Consider the following 20,974-nt stretch of genomic DNA (forward strand, 5'->3'; position numbering starts at 1 on the left):
GCATGGTCACAATCAGTAAAAAATCATATCTGCAGTAGAGGCAAATGGGGTTATATCTCCTGGAGGAAGAAGGCTCCCTCGAAAGATGATCCATCCTATGAAAAATGGATGCAAGAAAATTATACTGTAATCGGATGGTTAGTGAACTCAATGCAACCTCAAATTAGTCAACACTATTTGTTGATGAATTCAGCAAAGGAAATATGGGACAGTGTTGCTGAAACCTATTCCCAGAAATTAAATGTAGCCAGAGCATGCAAGCTGAGGAGTGATGTGAAAATTTTAAGGCAGGGGGAGAAACCTTTGGTTGTTTATTTCCCAATACTGAAATCTCTATGGAAAGAAATTGACTTGATGGAAACTATAGTCTAAGAAAGCACTAATGATGCTGAGACCTACAGGAAACTTGTTGAGAGAAACAGGGTGTTTGAGTTTTTGACAGGGCTGAATCCCGAATATGACATCACAAAGCAGAATATCTTATCCAAGGATAGTGTTTCATTGTCTCAAGCCTATGCCTTAGTAAGCAGTGAAAAAAGCAGGAAAGCAATCTAGGTTCAAGGGGTTGGTCTAAATGATCACTTTGCTAATATGGGGGTGAAACCTAAGGGAATTACAGGAAATCCAATTGGCTCAAGGAAGAAAAAAATTATTTGGGAGTATTGTAAGAAACAAAAACACAAAAAAGGCAAGTGTTGGAAATTGCATCCGGAGCTTCTTCCCCTTTGTTTTCAAAAGAAGTTCGATAATATGAAGGCAGGGAGTGCCAATATTGCTACTGGTCCAGATAGTGACAGATGCCTAACTGAAGAGAGAACTGCTAATGAACAGTTAGCAACTATGAAGGCAGAGTATGAGAAGTTTGGAAGGATGATCAGTCACCTAGAGGGTGTGGCCTCTTTTTCCAACCCTCCGAGAAATTCAACCTCTTCTGCATTTGCTCATTCAAGTATACGGGCTTCTGCCAACCATGCAACTATCTCAGGTAATCGTAGGACCCCTTCGATTATTGATTCCGGTGCTTCTGATCATATGACCAATCTTTCTACCTTGTTTATTTCTTATGATTTGCTTCCTAGCCGTGACAAAATCACCCTAGCTGATGGCTCTCTTGCTCCTATCTCTGGCAAGGGAACCATCAAGGCTACAGACTCTTTAGTACTTCCTCCTACTCTTCATGTACCCAAACTAAATACAAATTTGTTATCTGTAAGTAGCCTAACTAAGTCTTTGAACTGCTGTGTAACCTTTTTTTTTCCTTCCTACTGTGTTTTTCAGGATCTGGAGTCTTAGAAAGTGGTTGGGAATGGCCATGAGGCGAATGGAATATATCTACTAGACACTCCTGGACAGGGCCATGGACAACCTGGGAAAGCCGCCTTTGGATCTACATCTTTAGAGTTTGTCAGTCGTGTCATGTTATGTCATTTTCGTTTGGGTCATCTTTCTTTTACTTCATTGAGTCATTTATTCCCAGAACTATTTAAGGGAATTAGTTTGTCAAGTCTTCATTGTGAATCTTGTGAGTTGTCAAAACATTGTAGAAGCAGTTACCCTTTGAGTAATAAAAGATCTTTTTCTCCATTCTATATTGTGCACTCTGATGTGTGGGGGCCTTGCCACTTACCCTCTATGGGTGGCTACAAATATTTTATCTTGTTCATTGATGATTTTTCACGATATACTTGGATATTTTTTATGAAGTCCCGTGATAAAGTTCCTAGACTAGTGAGGCAATTCCATGAATTTGTTCTAACCCAATTTGATACCAGAATTAAAATTTTTAGATCTGACAATGCAAAAGAATATTTTGAGAAAAACCTAACCCGTTATCTCACTGATTTGGGGGTTATTCACCAAAGCTCCTGCGTTAGGACCCTAGAACAGAATGTAGTTACTGAAAGAAAAAACCGGCATATTGTTGAAGTTGCAAGAAGTATCCTATTTGCCTCATCTGTCCCTACAAGATTTTAGGGTGATATTGTTCTCACTACAACCTACCTAATCAATCATATGCCATCCAGGGTGTTGGGGTTTAAGTCTCCTTTCAGTCTTCTTCATCTGGGCAAGGACCTTTTTCCTATTCCACTCCGTGTCTTTGGCTGCACTTGCTATGTACATATTCCAAGTATCCAGAGACATAAATTTGAACCAAAAGCCCACAAGTGCATTTTCCTTGGTTATTCCCCCACACAAAAGGGTTATTGTTGTTTTGGTCCAAAGATTGGAACTCAGTATGTCTCAATGGATGTCACCTTTGATAAGCTTTCTTCTTTTTATGATCCTTCTCAAGAGAGGCATTGTCCAAAGGGGGAGAATTTGTCACAGTTGTTTGCTCTCCCCCTTCCTGTCTCAATTGAGTCTTCTTTTGAGCCTCTTCCTCCTTCAAATGAGTCAAGGGAGGATCAGTCATCTCATTCTCATTCCAGTGTTCCTATTCCTCTTCCATTACCTCCTCGTCCTCTTTTTAATCCCAGGTTGTACCAACAGCAAAGAACTAGAAGTGAGCAGATTGTTTCCTCTACATCACATGAGCCTCTTGCACTTCCAGTCACAAAAAAGACAATAGGTATTGATACAGCCCCTTTAGAGCCATCCTTCCCAGACTTTAATGTTCCTATTGCTATTAGGAAAGGTAAAAGGAAGTGTACTACACATTGCATTTCCAAACACCTTTCTTATAGTTTGCTCTCTCCTTCATATTTTGGCTATCTTTCTTCTGTTGCTTCTAACCCAATACCCAGGTCTGTGCCAGAAGCTCTTATTATTCCAGAATGAAGGGATGCTATGAGAATAGAAATTGATGCCCTGCATAAGAATGACACTTGGGAAGTGGTTGATTTGCCTAAAGGGAAGGAACCAATAGGTTGTAAGTGGGTTTTTACCATCAAATATCATGTTGATGGCACCATTGAAAGGTACAAAGCTAGGCTGGTTGCAAAAGGTTATACATAGACATATGGGCTTGACTATCTGGAGACCTTTGCTCCTGTTGCAAAGATGACTTCTGTAAGAGCTCTGCTATCTCTGGTTGCACACTCAGATTGGCCACTTTACCAGCTGGATGTAAAGAATGCATTTTTGAATGGAGAGTTACATGAGGAGGTCTATATGTCTCTTCTTCCAGGGATGTATGAAACAGATAGGAAGGGAAAGTCTGCAAGCTGAAGAAATCTCTTTATGGACTTAAACAGTCCCCTAGAGCATGGTTTGAAAGGTTTAGGGCTGTCCTTGTTAACTTTGGCTATGTACAGACTCAGTCTGATCATACCCTCTTTGTGAAGAGGAGCGGAACTTTGGAAATATATTTGATTGTGTATGTTAATGATATAGTTGTGACTGGTAATGATGTATTAGGGATTAATGATCTTAAATCTTTCCTTCATATAGAGTTTGAGATCAAAGATCTGGGGGAATTGAGATATTTTCTTGGCATAGAAGCTGCTTGATCTAAGGATGGGATCATTATCTCTCAATGAAAATATGTACTTAACTTGCTCACTGAAACAGGGAAAATGAGTACTACACCAGTTGCTACTCCTATTAATATGAGTCGTAAACTCTCTGCCTTAGATGGAGTATTGTTGAAAGATAAGGGAGTCTTCTAGAGGCTACTTGGAAAACTGCTCGACCTGTGCATGACTCAGCCAGACATTGCATATGCTGTCAGTTGCATTAGTCAGTTCATGCATGCTCCCAGGGACACTCACATGGCAGTAGCAAAACGAATTCTGTGTTATTTGAAGGGTTCTCCTAGAAAGGGAATTCTATTTGCTAAGCATGGTCATATGAAACTTGAAGCCTACACAAATGTTGATTGGGCTAGAAATATCGATGACAGAAGATTTACCTCTGGGTACTATAGCTTGGTGGCAGGTATTATTGTTTCTTGGAGAAGCAAGAAACAATCAGTTGTTGCCAGATCTTCAGCTAAAGCTAAATATAGAGCCATGGCTCATGGAGTTTCTGAGTTGTTGTGGCTTCGATCCTTGATGGAAGAACTGGGTATTAAGCATGATAAGCCATTGATGCTATACTGTGATAATCAGGTTGCCATCAACAATGCTCACAATCCAGTGCAACATTACAGAACCGAACATATTGAAGTTGACAGACATTTCATTCGAGAAAGAGTGGCTTCTGGAGAAGTTTGTCTACCTTCCATCACTTCTGAAGGACAGTTAGTTGATTTCCTTACCAAAGGCATCCCCAAGACTAAACTTCAGCATGATACTGGCAAGCTTGGCATGATTGACATCTATGCTCAGCTTGACGGGGAGTGTAGAGAAGATGGGCCGAATGGCCCATAGACTGTTTGTCTTATTTTGTTTCTTTATGTTCTTTGTTGTAATGGGCCTCAACTTGGGTCTTTTCTCTTATGTTATGTCTTTTAATTATCTGCCCAACTAAGGGCCTCTCTGTAAATTACTAAAATTAAGTTAATGAAATAGGATTAGGGGTGTAAGAGGAGATTATGTTCAAAAATCTCTCTGAACCCTTATTGCTGCCACCTTCTTCTTCCTCTTCTCTCTTCTTGAAACCTGATTTCTACTGATCTCAATCAATTTTCTACAACATTTTGAACAGTCCTCATTTCAAAAGGCTGTTTTTCTTCTAAGGGCATCCAAGTAATTGTATTCAGACTTAGAATTATTAATAAAAGTGATGAAAGGAGGCTAGAGAGAGAGGTTTGAATTCTTCTTTTCTCTCTTCCCTTCTTTTCTTCTTCCACAACCTATTGCTGAAACTTCTTTTCTTCTTTCTCTTTCTCTTTTTTCTTCTTTTCTTGCATTATCTAAATTACTGTAGGTGTAATTTTCAACTAAACAAATAGTATGTTGAGGTGCATTTTCAGCCCCATGGTTGAATTGGCTAACCAGATCTGTTAGTGGTCTACAAAACCGACCAGATCGGACCAGTTGACGCTGCCAACACCTATATAAATTGGTTGTTGAACCGATTCAAACTACAAAACCATTCAACTGAGTTTGGACCGGTTCGAACCTGTTAGCTGTTTGGAAAAACCAACCTTAACTGGACTGGTTGACTTTGACGATACCTTAGTAAATTGATTGGTTGAACCAGTCCATACAGCTGAAACATTCTAACTGGTCAAGCTTGGGCTAAATCCAGTCCTGTATGATTTGAAGCATATTTGTGTCAAACCCAACTGTTACCACCCATGCTCTACTTTGAATTAATTACAGCAATTGATTACAAGCTGAGTTAATGCTAGGTATTAGTGGTTGAATTAATAATTATTTCCAGCAATTAATCAAAAGTTAATACATTAATTATGGATTGAGAAATAATAAAATGAGTTGATTATGAATTATGTCAATGAGTTATTTGAATTTTTTTATCAAATGAGTTATTCACTTATTTGAATTTAAATTAAAGGACAATGGACAATGAGAAATAATGAGAAAATGGCTTCTTAAACTTGTATCATTCATATGTGGTTAACCCACTGGGTGTGGGCAAAGGTGGGTTTCTTCAAGGGTGTGTTCTCTGTTTCAGTGCTTTTAGATCATGTGGGCCTGAATTGTAGGGTGTTGGTGTCAAATGTTTATGGTCCAACAGGGGAAGGGGATAACGAGGAGTTGGAGGGAGTTCATAGTAGGGGGGCTTTTCCTTGGCTGTTGGGGGGCAATTTCAATGTTTGTTTAAAGTTAAGTGACAGAAAAGGCAGAAGGGATAATAGGGTGACCAGGGCTACGAGGAGTATTAGGGAGTTTGTAAGAAGAAATGAGCTGATTGCTTGCAACAAACTGGGGTCAAGCTACACGTGGTCAAATGGTCAAGATCCCCCTATTTTAAGGAGGCTGGCTAGATTTCTTTTTAATAGAGAGTCGAAGGAGTTATCACTTTGAAGGGAGGACAGGTTTCATTTTGATGAGGAAATTGATGGCTCTATGGGAGGACCTAAAAGTTTGGAACAAGGAGGTTTAGGGGAACATTTCAAATAAAAAAGCTGAATTGCTAAGAAAGATGGCAGACCTGGAGAGATTAGAGGAAAGGGATATATTATCAAGGGAAGGTAAAGGGGAGAAAGAGAGTGTGATAGGGGAATTATTGGAAGTGATTCATATGGAAGAAGTTATGTGGAGGCAGAAGTCAAGAACAATTTGGTTGAAAGGAGATACGAATTTCATGCATAAACAAGGGGTAGGAGGAAAAATAGTTTCATTTCTAGATTGGAAGAGGGTTCTAGAATCATTGATGATCTAAAAGAAGTGATGGAGGAAATTAGAAAATTCTATATCAACTTGTATAAGGCTACCCCAAGTAGAAAGGTTTTCCTAGAACTGGGAAGGATTGGGGAGGGCTTAAGGGATTGGTTGGAAAGGGAGCTTGATGAAAAAGAAATTTGGGATGCAGTAAATACTATGAAAGGTGACAAGGCTCCAAGTCCTGATGGGTTTAATGTATCTTTCTACAAAAATTGTTGGAAAGTGCTAAAAGAGGATTTATTGAGGATGTTTAATGAATTTTGGCATCAAAAGATCATTGAGAGAAGTGCTAATGCAACCTTCACATATCTAATCACAAAAGTGGAAGGGGCCTCTAAAACCAAAGACTTTAGACCAAATAGCTTGATCTCAAGGCCCTACAAAATCATTGATAAAGTTCTCTCTAGGAGACTAAGATCAGTCTTGCATGATGTTGTGGGCCCAACCCAAATGGCTTTTGTAGAAGGAAGGCAAATTCTTGATGGGGTGATGATTACAAGTGAATGTGTTGACTTAAGGCTGAGAAGTGATCATCAAGGATTAGTTTGTAAGCTTGACATTGAGAAGGCTTATGATCATGTGGATTAGGATTTTTTGGAGGATATCTTGGCTAGGATGGGTTTTGGGGAGAGGTGGAGAAGTTGGATGCTTGTGTATATTTCTTCGGTCTCCTTTTCAGTTCTTGTTAATGGAATACACTTTTTTTCCAAGCTCATAGGGGCATAAGACAAGGAGATCCGCTATCACCATTGTTGTTTGTCTTGGTAGCAGAAATCCTAAGTCACTTACTTTGTAAAGGAGCAGAAGTTGGGATGCTTGAAGGGTTTAGAGAAGGAAGACACGAAATCTCCATCACTCATCTTCAATTTGTGGATGGCACATTGGTATTCCTGGGTGCATCAACTGAGCAAGTGCTGAATTAAGAGTGATTCTCAAATTGTATAAAATGTTGGCAGGGCAAAAGATCAATCCGAGGAAGAGTGTGATGATTGGGGTGGATGATGTTCTTGATGCTTTATTGGAGGATTGTGCTTCATCTCTGGGCTGTTTGGTGGGGGAGTTCCCCATTACTTATTTGGGCCTCCCTACAGGGGCAAAAGCTTCGGTCTCCTCTACTTGGCAACCAGTTCTTGGCAGGATTGATCAAAAACTAGCAGGCTAGAAGGGAAGGTATCTTTCTCTTGGTAGAAGGATTTCTCTTATTAAGAGTGTGCTATCCAATCTCCCGGTTTATTACCTTTCACTTTAAAGGCTCCCTTTACTACGATAAACTCAATTGAAAAAATACAAAAGGAGTTCTTATGGGGAGTTAAAAGGGATTGAGAAGAAATTCCACTTAATTAAGTGGGATAAAGTTTGCAAGGGAAAAAATGGGGGTTTGGGGATAAGAAAATTAAAGATGTTCAATAAATCCCTTTTAGGGAAATGGTTATGGACATTTGGGTTGGAGAGGGAGGTGCTTTGGAGAAGGGTGGTGGCTTGCAAATATGGGGTTATTGGATTCAGGTAGGACCCTAGAGAAGTGAAGACATCTTATAGGGTAAGTGTATGAAAGGGATTATGTGCTTCCAGTCAGCTTCTCTTAATTTTGCTTCCTTCAGAGTTGATGATGGTTCAACAATTAAAGTTTGGGAAGATGATTGGCTAGGTACTGGAAAGTTGTGTGATCTTTGCCCTCGCCTGTATAGGTTGGGTATGAAGAATAGCTCCATTACAGAGAATTTTGAGATTAATCAAGGAAGAGAAGTTTGTGTCCAAAATTTAGGAGGTCTCTCTTTGATTGGGAAATTCAAGTGTGTGTAAATCTACTGGCAAAGTTACAGTCAGCTGAGCCTCAGGTGGAAAGGAAAGATTAAAGATGGTGGAAAGAATCTAGAAATGGTCTATTCTCAGTCAAATCCTTCTACAAGTCCTTGCCAAGGTCAAGTGGAGAAATTTCAAGTTCGAAAGGCATCTAGGGAAACCCTGTTCCCCCAAGGGCGGAAGCTTTTGCTTGGCTAGTGGCATTGGATAGCACATTGACATTAAATCACCTTTAAGACATGCCATCTTTGTGAGAATCCTGAGGAGAATGTTTTTCATTTGCTTGTTGAGTGCCTCTTCTCCAAGTTCATTCGGGGATTTATCTTCAGGCTCTTCAACGGCGGTGGGTGGTCTCCCAATTTTGTGGAGGAAATCTTCTCCAAATGACCTAAGATATCTGGAAATGTCATGGAAAAGATCACTTGGAGCTGCATTCCTTTCACAGTTTGCTTGGAACTTTGGAAAAAAAGAAATAGAAGAATATTTGATGAGAAGGCTTGCTTAAGGGAACATATAACACTTCTATGCAGCAAATGAATTATGGGCTGGATCCTCATTCTCCCAAAGTCTGTAGGAATTACAAAGGAAGATCTTGGTTCTGGATTTGATTTTGGAACACTTTGCAGCTGGCCTAATTGTTTTTTTCCTTTCTTTCATATGGACTATGTTTTTCTTCTCAATGTATCTTTCTCTTGTTTTGTTCCCCTCTGTGGCTTTGCTCTCTAGTGATATCTCATCACTATCAGATGTACTTTTTTCTATCAATAAATTTTCTTTTTTATTTACTACCAAAAACAATGTGGTTAACCCACTAGGTACTAACAACCTGGCCCGACCCAACCCAACCCATTTAAGTTGACCCAACATGTAACCCAACCCATTAAGTAAATGGGTCGGGTTTTGGGCGGGTTCAACATGCTGGGTCTGAAACTGCCACCCCTAGCATTGACCCCAATGGTTGATGTCATCCTTTAAACCCTCTAGGTGCTGCCTCCTAATAAACCCTTAACCCTGTATGTGTTGACAGCAAACTCATAGAGAAACCTAGGTGTTGACTTGAGTTAACTTGAGCTATTCTATCCAATTTAATTTCTTTTGCTTTTTTTATTCTACAAATCTATTTGAGATTTTATTTGGCATTATCCATACACATCAGCCTACAATGCAACATCATGATCCTATTCTACATCATTTTTCCAACATATACCCTATATGAGTATAAAATCATTTTGCAGACTCAAATAGTAGAAGATCAAGACTATAATCAGTCTTGAATCCTAATAGATTTTAGGTTTACAAAAGTAGAAGAAAGGTGAGAGGAAAGGAGAAGGAAGAGAAAATAAACAGGAGAACACAAGGAGTTGAAAGGAGGGACAGATTCTAACACATCTGCCGCCGCCACTCTCTTAGCATTTATAGGTTATGTTCAGTACATAATGGAAAGGACAGATCTGCCCTTAGTACTTACATGATAAATAAAGTAAATAAAAAAACTAAAATAAATAACAGTTGAATTAACAAACTGACACTACTATAACTGAAAACAAATAACTACACATGCTGTCCTACGAACACAGTGGGGACCACTAATGTGGGGCCCACATCAGTGTTCTCTACACTCCCCCTCAAGTTGGGAGTAGATATCTATCATTCCCAACTTGGATAGGTCTGTCTCTAACTTCTTCCTTGGTACAGCCTTGGTGAGGATATCCGCAAGCTGCATATTAGATGTGATATACGGAAGACACACTTCTTGTGATGTGACCCTCTCTCGCACAAAATGTCGATCAACTTCGATATGTTTAGTTCGGTCATGCTGTACTGGGTTGTGGACTATATTAATAGCTGCCTGATTATCACAATACAGCATTAAGGGCTTTTCATAGTCAATACCCAACTCTTCAAGTAGTGATCTCAGCCATAAGATTTCAGCCACTCCGTTAGCCATTGACCTGTATTCCGCTTCAGCACTGGAGCGGGAAACAACACTCTGCTTCTTACTCCTCCAAGAGACAAGGTTACCTCCCACAAGAGCACAATATCCAGAGGTAGACCTTCTGTCATCAATACTCCCAGCCCAATCGGCATCTGTATAGACCTCCACCCTCATGTGATTATTGTTCTTGAGCAGTATACCTCTACTCGGGCATCTCTTCAAGTATGCTAATATTCTCTCTGCCGCAAGAAGATGAGAAGTTCTAGGGGAATGCATATACTGGCTAACAACATTCACTGCATAACTGATATCTGGCCGAGTGAGGCAAAGATATAGGAGCTTTCCAACCAACCGTTGGAACATAACTTTGTCTTCAAGGGGCTCCCCGCCCTCTGCACTAATCTTGTGATTTTGTTCAATGGGTGTATCAGCAGGCTTAACACCCAACTTTCCAGTTTTCGCCAACAGATCTAGAACATATTTTCTCTGAGAGATAAAAATCCCCTGCTTGGATCTAGCAACCTCAATACCCAGAAAGTACCGTAGTGCACCAAGATCTTTCGCCTCAAACTCTTGATGAAGGAGCTATTTGAGGGACTCAATCCCATGGCTATCATTTCTTGTCACCACAATATCATCAACATATATTGCAAGTAGTGTCAGAGAGGACTCCACCCTCTTGATGAATAGTGTATGATCTGACTGGGCCTGTACATAACCAAACTTTCCAAGGGCTAACCTGAACCTATCAAACCAGGCTCTAGGTGACTGCTTCAAACCATACAATGCCTTGTTCAGTCGGCAAACCTTCTTACCTGTCTCTGTATCATAGAATCCAGGAGGCAACTACATGTAGACCTCTTCCTGTAAGTCTCCATTCAGAAAGGCATTTTTAACATCCATCTGGAACAAGGGCCAAGAATGATTTGCTGCAAGGGATAACAGAACTCGGATGGTGATCATCTTGGCTACTGGGGCAAAGGTCTCCAAGTAGTCTATACCATAAGTCTGGGTGAACCCCTTTGCGACCTGTCGGGCTTTGTACCTTTCAATAGAGCCATCAGCATTATGCTTCACAATGAACACCCATCTTCATCCCACTGGTTTCTTTCCTTTCGGTGGATCAACCAGTGCCCAAGTATTATTCTTCAATAGGGCATCCATTTCGACTTGCATTGCATCTTTCCATTCTGGAACTGATAAGGCTTCTTGCACTATTCTTGGAATAGGGACATCGACAATGGAAGTGAGATAGGACCGGTAAGAGGGAGATAGGCGATCATAGGATAAGAACTGTGAGATGCTGTGAGCTGTAGAAGTGGTGCAATGGCGTTTCCCTTTGCGAATGGCAATAGGGAGATCAAGGTCATCCACAGGAGGGGAAGTGGCAACAGTGGAAGGTGTCTCAGTAGGCTCTGGATCTGGAGCCGCAGAAGGAATTGGAGCTGGCTGGGACTGTCGATGACTAGGATCAACCTGCTTGCATCGCCTGTGATAGACTCTCAACTCCTGATCCCTCTGACCACCCTCACCACTACAGCCTTCATCACCCAGCGGAATAGGTAAAGGAACAACCCCACTCTCACTCCGCTCCCCCCGAGGAAAGCAACTCAAAACAGCCCCACTTTCACTGCTCTCCCCCTGAGGAGAAACCCTAGGATAATAGGGTGTCTCCTCAAAGAAGGTGACATCCATGGAGACAAACCTTTTCCCTGAAACCGGATCATAGCAGCAATAACCCTTTTGAGTTTGTGCATAACCGAGGAAAATGCATTTGGAGGCCTTAGGTTCAAACTTGGAATGATGAGGCCCGAGAAGCTGAACGAAACAGGTACAACCAAAGGTTTTAAGGGGAACAATGAACAACTCCTCGTCTGGGTATAAAAGGGAAAAAGGGGTTTTCATATCAAGAACCCGGGAAAGAACCCGATTAATGAGATATACTGCCGTGAGGATAGCATCACCCCAGAAGCGAATAGGTACACTGGAGGTAAACATAATGCTTCTAGCCACCTCCAGTATATGCCTATTCTTCCTTTCGACAACGCCGTTCTGCTGTGGTGTATAAGGGCTGTTAAACAGTTTTGTATGCCCTTAGCTTCAATCCGATTTGATGTACTTTTGTTATTTAGTGGAAATAAATAAAGTGCATGTTTGATTCATGTTGTTTGGTTTAATTCTGTGTAAGACCCTAAAACTGGACACTTATAGAGACTCGTGTTAGTTTTAAATATTCACAGCCGTTGGATAAGTCTGGGGAGATTTATCCTGCCAAGGCTGATACTGGTGTGCCACCAAGTGTTGGGATGGCCTGTCTCAGCCACCAGGGTAAGACTCGAGGCACATGCAGTATGGGATTACTTGAATCCTTGAATCGGACCAGATTTCCAGTATTGCCCTGGACCTTGGAGACAGATGGGCAAAATTGGAAAGTTACACCTGACCCCTAGACTCGATTATGACATTTCACTAGGTGTCGGATCGGGCTGTCTTTGATATGCCAATCAGTGAGATCCTTAGATGGGGATCAAAACCTGGGTATGTTGGGGCAGTCTGAGAATTCATCTGAGTGGGTGATCATAGTGACAGGATCAGCCCCTTTGTCGGACAAAGGGTAATGATCGGGAATGCACTCTCTCTGATGGAAACCAAACTGCCGGCAGTTGATTTCAATCGTTGGAATTTTGTTTTGCAAAATTAATATATTTATATATATATATATGTACGGTTTCGAATTGTTTGCAAATGGTTTTAATTCCCGGGATCCATGTGAGTGGAGAGTGCGGCACTGTTCCTTGCAGTCGAGGGAGAGGTCCTCTCTTGTCGGGCAGTGCTTGATCATTAAGGGTTGAGAGGTTAAGTGTAAGACCATTTAGGATAGTACCTGATGGGCTAATCTTGCACCTGCCCACAGTCCCTGGGTTTTTATAAGATGGCTTGGCCCAGGGACCACTTAATGTAAGTGTTGGGCCCATAGGGTCCATATGATGGGCTCAGGGGTTTACTGAGTCTTTCAGTGAATTCGGCTGGGCCTTGTATTAAAGGCTGGGCCGAACCCATGTGGTTGGTGTGTAGATCAATGCTTGGGTCCCACGCCATACAAAGAAGCCCAACTGGGCAGCAGATTGTAAACTAATTAAACACTGAACATCTAATGGGCCAAAAGCCCATTTTGAGCTGGGCTGATATGATCACCCATCTATGGGGCGAATCTGAGATTAATGTTAGTAAAAGGATTGGGCCTTTAACCTTATCCACTCCAGGAGACCAAATTCAAATTAGATTTGAATCTGGTAACCTCCTGATAAGATCAGGAGTAAACTAACTTAATCTGCAGAAAGGATTAAGATAATCCCCTATCCAAATACAGATTTGGATTGGGATAACTCCTAATTAGGAGGTTTCTTAATCAAGAAGAAAGGAGGAGAAAAGATAGAAACACATCAGAATTCGAACTAGGGTTTGGTGTGAAAGAAAACTCCCTGCGAATTGAGATTAGATCTCATTCATACTCCAGAGAGAAGAGAAGCAGTTCAGCCATCTTCGTCCCTGGAGTTCTCCTCCTGCCGCCACCATTCCCTCTTGCAAGATTCGATCTTTGCAGCAATAGGAAGTCAAGAAATCAGTTCTTGACATCAGTCTTGCAGGAAAGACTGAAAAAGATTCGGTGTTCAAAGTTTCCAGAGGATTCTTGCAAAGGATCCAGTGTGTAGGACGCACCCTGCTGGCTCCGTTCCATCCACAGCTGTGTCATCTTTAGCAGGAGCGGATCTTGGTTTCTTCTTTGGGCGTGAACACCAACTTTAGGAGATACTGCTTCTCCGGATCAGGTATATTCCTCCCTTTTACCTTTTTGGTTCAGATCTGGTTCAATTGTGGTTCAAGTAAGATCCTTGAATATGGTATTCTAAATTTAGGGAATATGATTCCCAGTTGGAAGAAGGTAGGAAAATTTTTGAAATTCGCCCACCCATTCCGCAACCTTATTGGCGTCCATCAGATGGATCCTACCATTCCTTCAGCAAGTGCTCTAGTGAATAACTCCATGGCTAAGAAGGTAGAAGGTCAATGGCTTAGCAAAGTATTCCTTTGCATTATCAGATCTAAGGACTTTGATTTTGGCCCCAAACTGAGTGAGAATCATCTGATGAAAGTTTTGGGTCAGAGCAGGAACCTCATCCCGAGAACGCATAAGATAGACCCAAGAAAAGCGGGTATGGTCATCAACAAACAGTAGAAAATATTTGTACCCACCCATAGAAGAGATATGATATGGCCCCCAAACATCAGTATGCACAATATCAAAAGAGGAATTACTCATTTTATTACTCAAAGAATAAGAGGTTCTACAATGTTTGGCAAACTCACAACTCTCACACCTCAACTTTGACAACTCAACAGACTCAAATAAAGTAGGAAACAAACTCTTCAAAGACCTAAAAGACAAATGACCTAATCGATTATGCCAAAGCATAACCGGACTCACAGACTGAGAAACAAAAGACTTCTTATCCACTGACTCCTTCCGACGAGAACTCTCTCCAAGCAGATAGATCCCGTTCGTTTCACGGCCAGTCCCAATCACCTTCCTCCTCTCCAAGTCCTGAAAAACACATCGGTCAGGGAAAAAGGTTACTGAACAGTTCATGTGTTTGGTAATACTACTGACTGAAAGCAGGTTAGTATCAAACTTAGGGACATGCAAGACAGAAAATAAAGAGATAGTATCCGATAGCCTGATGTCACCCTTGCCTGAAATGGGAACAAGAGAGCCATCAGCAATGGATACTCTATCTCGGCCAGAGGACAAGTGATAAGAAGTGAACAATGATGGCAAGCTGGTCATATGGTCAGATGCACCTGAATCTATTACTCAGCAGTGGTCAGTATTAACTGGAGCTGAAGCATGGTAAACTGAGGCTCGAGTACCTGAATGTGCAAATGCTGATGTGGCAGGAGCTAATGGTGACTGAGATGGTTGAGCTGAACTCCCAACTTCCTTTTCCAACTGTATGAGAGCAGCCCGGACAACGGCTAAAGTCTCTAGGGATGTGCCTGATGAAGATGTTGAATCAGTGTTCACGGCCACATGAGCATTACCCTTCTTATTTCTTAGTTCTGTTGGGACCAAGTGAGGATGTAGCTTCCAACAAGTGTCTTTTGTGTGCTTGGGTTTCTTGCAATGTTCACATACCAGGTCCCGTTTATCTTCCTTCTTCCGGTCCCTTTCTAGATCACCCCCTGACTTAGGTTTAATAGCTGTTAGGGCTGGGAAAGGGGGCTGAGGCTGCATCATGACCTTCCTCCTGGTCTCTTCACTATGCACCAGAGAGTATGCTTGAGAAAGGGTCACACTATCTCTTGTCAATATCTATTGTCGCACAATGTCATATTCTAAATTCAAATCAGCCAGAAACTCAAATACCCTATTTGTCTCGACTTGCTTTCTATGAGTCTGTGCATCTTTGGGACTCTCCCACTCAAGGGTCTCTAGATGGTCAATCTCATGCCACAAGGATTTCAAGGTAGAGAAGTAGATAGAAACTGGCTTCTCTCCTTGTTTAAGGCTGTTCACCTCACACTTCAGTTCATAGGCTCTAGCAACATTAAGGGGTTGGGAATAGGTTTCTTTCACAGCATCCCATATCTCTTTGGCTGTCTTTGCCCACAAGTAATTTTGGTTGATATGTGGCTGCATAGAATTACACAGCCATGCCATAACCAAATAGTTCTCTTGAACCCACTTGGTGTATGTTGGGTCTTCCTTGGAAGGTTCTTTCACATCTCCCAAGAAGTAACCCAGTTTTCCCCTTCCTCCAATAGCCATCATGGCTGATTGAGCCCATTCCAAGTAATTTGACCCATCAAATCTCATAGTTGTAATCTGAAACCCGATTTCAGATACACTACCATAACTGTTGTTTCCAAAACTACTTTCTCCCTGACCTTTAAACTCCATCTTTGGTTAAGAACCAGTGGCTACAAACTGTTAGAGCCACTACACACCAGAAAACAGAGTAAAATCAATGCAGGTCTAAAATCTGATCTGAAACCAACACAAATCTGGTCTGAAATCTGATCTGATCCGAAACCAACACAAATCTGATCTGAAATTAATCGGCTATCACAGTATATGCAAGGAACCAACTCAAATTTGTTCTGAAATCAATCGGCAAGCACAGTACCAGGCAGTCTGTCAAGTTTTTATCCTCTAGAAGAGCAATCTGAGATGCTATTTTCTGAAACCACTGTTGTGGGGCCCACTGCTGCGAGAGCAGAATTAGGGTTTCAACTGTAGGCCTGAAATAAGTGCTCAGTTGCACTCTCCAAGCAGTCCGTACAAGTGGGACCTGTCGTAGGGTCAATATGAAACCCTAAGACTGATCACCTCTGAGAGAAGAGGGGTTCGGCCCAACAGTCAAACCCTAGAAACAAACTTAAAACAGTTCGGCCTCTCCTTCTAGATAGGTCCAACCTATCTCAACTGATTACAGTCTCTGAAACTAAATAAAAAACTTACTTATGGATTTCGGTTTACGGCCTTCCAGGGTTACCTGAACCCTAACCTATGCTGTTTCTTCCTGATTACCAACTCTCTGCAAGATGCGGCAAGTCCTCAACTGCTGCGAACCTCTCCTGGTAATCTCCAAGAATCAGCCGTCGAATACTTCTTCATAGGCTTCCAGCCCTAGCTAGTCCTCATGTGGTCGGCTGGACTAGACACACATGAGAAGCCCTACATAGGCTTTGATACCAAGTAGAAGATCAAGACTATAATCAGTCTTGAATCCTAATAGATTTTAGGTTTACAAAAGTAGAAGAAAGGTGAGAGGAAAGGAGAAGGAAGAGAAGAGAAACAGGAGAACACAAGGAGTTGGAAGGAGGGATAGATTCTAACACATCTGCCGCCGCCACTCTCTTAGCATTTATAGGTTATGTTCAGTACATAATGGAAAGGACAGATCTGCCCTTAGTACTTACATGATAAATAAAGTAAATAAAAAAAAAAAACTGAAATAAATAACAGCTGAATTAACAAACTGACCCAAACTGACACTACTATAACTGAAAACAAATAACTACACATGCTGTCCTACGAACACAGTGGGGACCACTGATGTGGGGCCCACATCAGTGTTCTCTACACAAATAATAAGCAATTCTAATTAAATATTTTTTATCAGTAACAAGAAACTTTCATTAAATTATAAGAAAATTAAAATACAAAGGTGGGGGGAGGTAAACCCTCTTACCACCCCCCAACAATAAGATTACATGGTAGCCCAAAACAAATGACTTCTTCCCACCCCCTGTTTGGCCAAAGTATCGGCAAATGAATTAGCACATCTTTTAACCCACTGGACACGCACATCCATTCCTTGGGTTAGCCACTTGAAATGTCTTTTTTCATTAATGTAAGCCCGTAACCCGTCGTTTGCCTTCTCTATCCAACCAATTACCACTTGCGAATCACCTTCAATAATCAACTTATCCATATTCAACTCCTTAGCCCTTTTTAGCCCCTCCAGGAGGGCCTGAATCTCTGCTCTCAACGAGTCTCCAACTCTAATTGGTCCAGAAAAAAGAGCTATAACTGAACCTGCCTCTGTTCTGAACACACCACCAACCCCTGATGGCCCTAGGATGTACAAGTTTGACCTCAACTAGTCTCATATTGATGTAGCTATATAAACAAAATTGCAAGGATATGTGGCCTTATAAGTTAGAAGCCTATGGATTAATAAAAGAAAAAGTTAGAACTTAGATGCCTATGTAATAAAATTAGCAGTTGGACAACGGACAAATAGGATTTAAGATGCAAAAGCAAATGAGGAATTGAAGTTTGGGGAGCTTGGGGCTTCCAGCTCAATGAGAGCTTCCTTACAAAGTGGTTGTAGCTTGGAAAGTACCCAAAAAACAATGGCCGATTCAAGATTCTCGATCTTGGTTATTAGAGATGGATGTTTTCAAACAAGAAAAGTAAGCAAATAATATAGGGCATGCATGCATTAGCTAATTATAGAGAAAACCTTTTTTTTTCATATCAAATCATCACCAACTTGCATTACTTAATCAAGGCAATAAATAATCTTAAATCTAGACAAGCTTGCTGAGAATGATAACCAATTTATGTGTAGTCTTTTGAAAAGGAAAGTATATACCATTATTTGATGGAAATTGTGGAAAGCATTGTTTAGGTATTACAAATTTCAAATGTTTTAAATTTTTTAAAAGGTTTTGTTGGTCTTGAGAGTTGAAGCTTTGACCTCTTGCTTTAAAGGAAATAAATTCCTATGAGACAATATCCTTGCCTTACTAGAGTTACACACTACTTAAAGAAACAGCTTTTCCAGCTATTAAGAAGACCAACCTTGTAACTTTGCTTGTGCTTGTACATGTGAGTGTAGGCCTGCACATGTACATGCACTTGAATGCCAAGTGCGAGCAAGGGCTTGGGCTCAAGCAAGGCCCAAAGTACTGATATTCTTGATAAAATTGCACATCAAGAGTTTTGATCAATCAAAACTATTTTTTTTTTTTAATTTGACAATTTTGTCAGAGGTTTTAATATGATCTCCTTTATTGTTTAAAACCACTGAAATAGCCTAACTCTATGTACAAAGTGTATCAGTGACCCTGAAAATCAATACATATCGTACAATCGCACTAATGTGTAGCAATACTTTGAACCTTGGGTGCAAGGACACTTAAGGCACACTTTGCACTTCACTCATGAATTCATGTGGTGTGTTGGACCAAACTTCAGATGGCATACCATGTAGACTAAAGTGGCATGTCCATGGTGGTACGCCTCTATGACCCAAATCACATGGTGAGTGGTGTAGTGATATCATGTCACCTCATGGCCATGTGCATTCCATGCAATGCCACCTTCCTTGAGTTGCATGGTCCCTGTTACCTCTCGTGCCCTCGACTTAAGGTAAATATGCGGGTACCATGGTATGGGCTTCTTGGATTCGGGGGACTTTGTGAGCACAGTTAATTGGGCCATGAGCTTCTAGCTTGAAAGCTATTGTGCACTAGTTTCTACTCATGATATAAGTTTCTCACCTCTATATATAGAAGAGTTTGGTGAGAGATGCTACCAAAATGCTACCATTTTGAAGTGAGATCCGAGTACAAGAGCATGCAATGTTGAGGAAAATAAATCATATATTCATATTCCATGCTGTCTCTACTCTTCTTCACTTTTCTTTTGAGACTTCCATTGTACATATTATCTCCATCATTCCCTCTAGGACTTTCACCATTAGTGATGTCCTTAGGTTGATTATGGACTAGTTTTTCTCTTTTGGGATTTCACCTTAAGTGATGATGTCCCTGAGTTGGCTAGCCAAATCACTGGTTTGAATCTCCTAAGACAAAATTCCATTGGTTTGAACTCTTAAACATATTTACATTTGATTTGGCATTCCTGTGTAAGATGCGCTTCGGTTTAGGAAACATACAAATTCTACAAGGCAAGGTTAGTTCCAGCTTGGTTGGGTCACAAGGGTAGCTTAGCCAATTGCACCCTAGTGGGAGGTTTCACCCATCTTCAAGAAGCATTCAATCATGCCTTCAAACCAAACTTCTTGACATTAAACTAAAAGCAACCTTAAAAGTGTTAATTAATTTTTTTTCCCATACCAAATTTTCCTGAAACCCGAAAACAATAAAACAATGACTAAAAAACCTCCAAGAATAAATAGATAATACTTCCTTAATGGCTGCATGCAAAGTATGCCAACCATGTAAAATCGGTTCAAATGTATACTAAAGTAAAATTGCAATCTTTTTTTTCTTCAGTAATTATGTATGAAATTCATTACGTACTGTGAAAATCAGGAATAATTAGAAAATAAATTCTGAGGATCTACAAATTGCTTTAAAACATTATTAAGTATTCTACTACTTCTTCTTCTTCCACTTCTTCTGATGTGGCAATCGCCACTATTATTCACCATGATCCACAATATATTATTATTATCTGGGAATGGAACATCTATTTATAGTTCGTATCGTACCTACTGGACTTATTTCTCCCTTGGACCTGAAAACAACAAGCCCATGAATACAAAACCTCAAATAAATAAATAGATAGAAACTTCCTTCATGGCTACATGAAAAGCATGTAGATCGTACACAAATCAGTTCAAATGTATATAAACATCAAAAAGACATAGATACATGCAAATCAATTTTCTGCTTCACTAACGGAGTATTTTAATTAACTACGTGCTGACGTGAATCATGAATAAATATAAAATGAATGATCACATAAATCGCAAACAATATGAGGAAAAGCTAGGGATCCAGATGAACAACCAGCAGTCTAAGATTCTGGAAGATTAGTATCAGAAATATAGAATAACAGCTAAATCCCCGCATGAAACGTAGCAACACTAAATCACATATAAACAAGGAAACTGAGACCAAAACGAAGAAAATAAGCCGCATGAATTGGCAGATGAATTACGTAAGCTAAAGCAGTAAGGTTAAAAATGCATTAACGAAAAAAAGGATCGAACTTACCACAAAGCAACAAAAATTAATCGTTGTCGAAGCAACAAAAAAGTTAGGATTTTGGAAAATCGAGGGTTTGGAGGGAAATTTGATTGTAGACGGAATTTCCGTTTTTCGTTTTCCTTTTCCACTGTGATGCCGATTTGATCGGGGGGAAGAAATTGGGAATGAACAAATGCTTAAATTCTTATTGTATGAGAGAGAGAGAGAGAGAGGAATGAATAACTCTGCATTTCCTACACGAGTCGTGTAGGCTTCCTGATCTAATGGACATATAACGAGCCATGTGGAGGGACAACTTCAGCAACCAGTGATTCATTAGCCACGTTTTTGCGCTGTACGTCACACCTTTGAGTAAAAAATAAATAAATAATTGCTCCCCAGGCAGCTTTCTAAATTCTAGATGCGCGATCCGACTAGTAAACAAGTCAACACTTGAGCCTGTATGGCTGTATGTTAAAACTACGATTGACGC

General features: G+C 40.6%; 1 protein-coding gene across 11 annotated transcripts in view; it reads right to left on the bottom strand.

Annotated features, from left to right (window-relative positions):
- The window catches only part of LOC104600644 (uncharacterized), a 55,570-nt gene extending 34,852 nt beyond the window's left edge, over positions 1-20,718 (bottom strand). For 3 of the 11 annotated variants that reach the window (XM_010263714.3, XM_088892815.1, XM_088892814.1), the window contains exon 1: positions 20,509-20,704. The gene's annotated coding sequence lies outside the window, so the exon portion shown is untranslated. Of the gene's footprint in view, positions 1-20,301; positions 20,438-20,508 lie in introns of those variants that run through there. The other 8 variants (XM_010263715.3, XM_019198316.2, XM_010263713.3 and 5 more) reach the window with 5 other exon arrangements.
- Positions 20,719-20,974: the final 256 nt, after the last annotated feature.

The sequence above is a fragment of the Nelumbo nucifera genome, chromosome 8, assembly GCF_055504915.1.
Source record: "Nelumbo nucifera cultivar China Antique chromosome 8, China Antique-T2T, whole genome shotgun sequence".
Taxonomy (NCBI): domain Eukaryota; kingdom Viridiplantae; phylum Streptophyta; class Magnoliopsida; order Proteales; family Nelumbonaceae; genus Nelumbo; species Nelumbo nucifera.